Source organism: Miscanthus floridulus, chromosome 14 (assembly GCF_019320115.1).
Source record: "Miscanthus floridulus cultivar M001 chromosome 14, ASM1932011v1, whole genome shotgun sequence".
NCBI lineage: Eukaryota > Viridiplantae > Streptophyta > Magnoliopsida > Poales > Poaceae > Miscanthus > Miscanthus floridulus.
In genome coordinates, this window is record NC_089593.1 from 67,217,062 (window position 1) to 67,222,813 (window position 5,752).

Below are 5,752 nucleotides of genomic sequence, written 5' to 3' on the forward strand. Positions count from 1 at the left end.
AAGCGGTAGAAGCTTATGCTTGTTTTATTTTAATACTTTAGCAAAATCTCGGATGGGTACCAAATGGAGGTTCTTCAGTGGAGTTTTCCAAGAGGTGTTAGGCTAGTGATCAACCAGTTGATGATTCCTATGGTGTTGGAAGCTTCGCCGGAAGAGTAGAGTTAAAGTATATACTGTAAAGTAAGACTATGTCATTTGTAACAAATATTTATGCGCTATGTAATAAAGGCACTATCTTTGATATTACCCCTTCATTTGTAACTATATGTGTGAATTGAAATCGTGGACACACATATGGGATGTAACTAGTTTTGTTCTTAAAACTGGGTGCGACACCAATCCTTAGATTTGTGTGCACCGCATGTGCCACGAGGAAATTAATTTTTAGGCCCTCTTACCTCAAAATTCATGCCGAACCTCTAAAGTTCCTTGAACGCATTCAAGGTGACATATGTTGTCCCATTCAACCATTGTCGGGGCCGTTCAGGTATTTCATGGTTCTCATAGATGCATCTTCAAGATGGTCTCTTGTGAGTCTCCTCTCCACGAGGAACCATGCATTTGCTAAGATTGTTGCACAAGTTATAAAACTTAAAGCACAATATCCTAAACATCAAATCTAATCTATCCAAATGGATAATGCTGCTGAATTTTCCTCATGTGCCTTCAATGATTATTGCATGGCCTTAGGGATTCAAGTTCAGCACTCGGTCCCATATGTTCATACTCAAAATGGGTTGGCAGAATCTCTCATCAAGAGAGTGAAACTTATTGCAAGACTATTACTACATAATTGTAATCTACCAACATCTTGTTGGGGTCACGTAGTCTTACATGCTGCTGACTTGATTCAATTGCATCCAACTGCATACCATGCAACCTCCCCATTGCAACTTGTACGTGGAAATACACCAAATATTTCCCATCTGCGGAAGTTCAGTTGCGTTGTATACATACCGATCTCACCACCGCAGTGTACATCTATGGGACCACATAGGAAATTAGGGATCTACGTGGGATATCAATCTTCGTCGATCATGAAATACCTAGAATTCCTTACAGGGGATGTATTTACTACCCGATACGCTAATTGTATCTTCAATGAAGATCATTTCCCGGCATTTGGGGGAGAAACTGAAAACCACAAACAATGCTAGGAAATCAATTGAGATGCCACAGACATCTACACTTCAGATCCATGTACATCTAAAACTAAACTTCAAGTTCAGAAGATCATCAATTTGCAACACATTGCAAATAACAAGCCAAATGCATTTGCTGATTACAAGGGTGTCACAAAATCCTACAATCCTGCGAGAAATGTGCCGGAAAGAGTAGAGGTACCAAACAAAACTACTCAACTCCCATGTAAGAGGGGAAGAAGTATGGCTATTTCCATGGATGCAGCTTCTAGCAAGCAAAGGAAAGGGAAGAACAAAGTTCTCAACACAGCAAATGCAACTCAACCTCATGTTGATAGACACCCTATGGAGGTTCGACCTTCACATCCCACATCTACAGTGCACTCAATTACTAATGTTGGGACATCAGAACACCTGATGCAATCATATTAGGAAATAATGATACATCACAAAGGGTGCGTGAAATTTCGATCAACTACATTGAATCTGGAGAATCATATGACAGAAAGTCTACAATTGTCGACATTTATTTCGCTGAAGCAATTGCAGAAATCATCCAAAATGATTCAGATCTTAAGACCATGGCAGAGTGCAAAAAGCTCTCAGACTAGAATCAATGGAAAGAAGCAATTCAAGCAGAATTGTCCTCGCTCTCCAAAAGAAAGGTATTCACTCATGCAATACCTACACCTCGTGGAATCTTCCCTGTGGGATTCATATGGGTTTTTGTCCGGAAACGGAATGAGAACAACAAGGTTGTGAGACATAAAGCGAGGCTTGTAGCACAAGGGTTCACGCAGAGACCCAGCATTGATTTCAATGAAACATATTCTCCAGTTATGAGTGGAATAACATTCTGATATCTAATATCTGTGGCTGTTCATCTTTAAGTGGACGTAGTGACCGCATATCTATGCAGTTGATGGACATAGTGACCGCATATCTATATGGGTCACTTGATTCGGATATATATATGAAGGTTCCCGATGGAATCTCTATACCGGATCAGAATGCAAATCGTAACATATAGTGTGTAAAGCTTCAAAAGTCACTCTATGGCTTAAAGTAGTCGGGAAGAATATAGTATAACCGACTTAATGAGTTCCTTCTACAGAAGGGATACACTAACAATGATGATTGTCCATGTGTCTTCATCAAAAAGTCCCAAACAGAATTTTGCATAATATCAGTGTATGTTGATGATTTAAATATCATTGGCAACCCACAAGATATTAATGAAGCACGTAATCATCTCAAGACGGAGTTTCAAAATGAAAGATTTAGGTCAAACCAAAATTTGCTTAGGTTTACAACTTGAGCACCTTTCCACTGGAATTTTAGTGCATCAGTCTGCCTATATATAGAAAGTATTGGAGAAATTCAATATAGATAAATCATATCCCTCCAAAACTCCTATGGTTGTTTGGTCTTTAGAGCAGAAGACTGGTCAATTCAGACCACAGGATGAAGGAGAAGAGATTATGGGACCTCATTACCCATATCTCAGTGTCATTGGAGCGCTCATGTATCTTGCAAATTGCACTAGGCCTGATATTGCATCTGTAGTGAACTTTCTAGCTCGACATAGTGCTGCTCCTACCAAACGTCATTGGACAGGAGTAAAACATATCCTCAGATATGTAAATGGTACAAGAGATCTTTGATTCTTTTTCCGGAGGAACCCAGACTCCAATATGATTGGATACATTGATGCCGGCTATTTATCTGATCCACATAATGGCCGATCTCAGATAGGCTTTGTGTTCTTACACGGAGGGACAACCATTTCATGGAAGTCTTCAAAACAGACTCTTGTGTCTACCTTCACTAATCACTCTGAAATAATTACACTATATGAGTCCTCACGTGAATGTGTTTGGCTTCGCGGAGTGATCAACCACATACAACAGTCATGTGGTATTGGTGGCATTGATTCGCCAACCATTATCTATGAAGATAATTATGCTTGTGTTACATAGATGGATACAGGCTACATCAAAAGCAACATAACCAAACATATTTCTCCCAAGTTGTTTTATCCCCATGAGTTAAACAAATGGACGAAATAGACATCTTGCAAACCAAATCATGTGATAACCTCGCTGATTTGTTCACTAAGTCCTTACCAGCTTCCTCGTTCCAGAAATGTGTTCAAGGAATTGGTATGCGACGACTTCGAGATTTGCAAGGTTCAGGGGGAAATCTCCTAGATGTTGCATTGTCCAAACCATCATATTGCACTCTTTTCTTCGTATGAGTTTTACTCTCAAGGTTTCTCATATGAAGTTTTTAATGAGGCAATATTAGCATAAGCATATGTCATATTTCCTGTTTTCCCCAGTGGGGTTTTTAAAGAGATATAAATGACATATATTGTCCTCTAAACTATCTATGAGTTTTCTCCCGCAAAGGTTTTCTCATATAAGTTTACAATGATGCAATAATCATTATATGTTGTATCACTTTCTCCTTATTTTTTGATTGGGTTTGAAGGAGATTTTAACAGCATATTTATCAAGTATTTCTCCTCGTTTTTATCCTACAGGACTTTTTAGATGATTAATAGTATTCATTGATCTCGAGACGGATTCGATCGAGGGGGAGAAATTGTTGCCAAAAATCATTTATACGGAGAGAGAGAAAATGCAATTCTAGAAAAAAGAGAATTTTTTCTTATCAATAGAAACAATATTGTATATGTATCAATGTACAGACAGTGTAACTTTCTTTTATCCGTACAGACAGTGTAAGTTTGGCAAAAGAAAAGGAAGAGACAGAGCAAAATAAGTATATAGTTTTTTTTACAAGTAATAAACATGTTCGCTTAGTCGTAAATAATCATAGATTTTCAAATAGAATAGTATTTTTCTAAAAAAAAACGAACCGGGCGAATACTTTCAAACATTAACCATGACTTCCGAAGCCAACAGGTCTACGACGAAGTCGAGAAAAGCGGCACGCGACGGGCCCCCTTCCGACAGCGCCTCGGCCGCTCGGTCCCTCGCCGCCGCCGCGCGCTCCCTGAGCGACCGCGCGCCGTCGGACTCCTCCATCACCCACCTCACCTTCGCCTCCACCTCTTCAGCCGTCACCACGTCGTCGTCGTCCCTCCTCCTCATCTCCACCCCTAGCTTCATCTCTTCCACGATCCGCACCTTGTTCATCTTCTGCTCCGCGTACAGCGGCCAACACAGCAGCGGCAGCCCCGCCACGACGCCCTCCAGCGTCGAGTTCCACCCGCAGTGCGTCACGAACGCGCCGGCCGCCCTGTGGCGCAGCACGTCCACCTGCGGCGCCCAGTTCTTGACGACGAACCCCCTGTCCTCGTTGCGCTCCTGGAACCCGGCCGGGAGCAGCGCGCCCACGTCGTCGGCGGGTGCTTCGCCGGGAGGGCTCCGCACGACCCAGAGGAACCTCTGCCCGGACCTCTCCAGACCCACGGCGATCTTTTCCAGCTGCTTCTTGGGGAACGTTCCCAGGCTCCCGAAGCAGAGGAACACGACGCTGCGGTCCGGCTGCGCGTCCAGCCAGCGGAGGCAGTCGTGGTCCGTGTCGCCGCCGGGCGAGACCAGCGGCCCGACGCAGTAGACCGGCGGCGTGGGGCGGTCCGGCACGCACAGCCCGTCCCTGAGCGCCCGCATCGCGCGCGGCTCCAGCGACTCGAAGGAGTTGATGAGGATGCCTCGGGCATCCGGCATTCGGGCAGCCACGCCGATGATGCCCTTGCACGCCTCGCCGTCGTCCGCCAGCCCCTGCGCCAGGTCCGCGACTCTCAGCGGAGGAACGCCCGGGAACGACAGGACGGCAGACTCGCCGAGCGCCGCGAAGCTCGTGCCCACGCTGGCGCGCATGGCGGGAAGGCCGAGGAAGCAGGCGAGGCCGGCGGCGCCCGAGGGGAAGAAGAAGTAGGCGGGCAGGCCGAGCTCGGCCGCGACGTCGAGCGCGTCGGCGCAGAACATGTCGAGGACGATCGCCTGCACGCGGCGCGACGCCGTCGACAGCGCGCGGAGGAAGTCGCGGAGCGGCGCGTTTGTGGCGCGGAGGAAGCGGAGCATCCAGGCCAAGGGGTCCTCAGGCTCGGCGTCGTCGCCGGACTCGCCGCCGTCGGATGCCGGCGGGGGAAGCACGTGCAAGACGACGGAGGTGTTGGAGGCCTTGGCGCGCGCGACCGTGGCGGCGAAGCCGTTCGCGTAGACGGGCGGCTCGAAGACCACGATGGCAACGTCGACCTGCTGGTCTCCGGCGTGGAGGAGGAACGCCCTGGCCAGCTCGAGCATCGGCGCGAGGGTGGCCGACGCCGACGCCCGGGTACAGCACCACCGTCTTCTTCTCCATGGCTCGGCTGACGACGACTCACTCAATTCCTAGCTGCGCACCAGCAGGCAGCACTGCCCGCATCTTTCTGGAGTATATGCACACGTCGACTTACAACTCCTCCGTCATTCTGGAGTCTGCAGTAGCAGCCTAGTGTTGACAAACATGTCATGCATGATGTCGCTGAGGATAGTGAAGGGAAGGGACGAAGCAGAGACACGAAAGCCCTCTTTGACACGGCTTATCTAAAATGGCTTCACTGGTGAAGTCAAAGCTGATGAAGCCAGAAAAACTGG

The 5,752-nt window shown here is 46.9% G+C and overlaps 1 pseudogene; it reads right to left on the reverse strand.

Annotated features, from left to right (window-relative positions):
• Window positions 1–3,798: 3,798 nt before the first annotated feature.
• Window positions 3,799–5,492, reverse strand: LOC136505164 (UDP-glycosyltransferase 88B1-like; annotated as a pseudogene).
• Window positions 5,493–5,752: the final 260 nt, after the last annotated feature.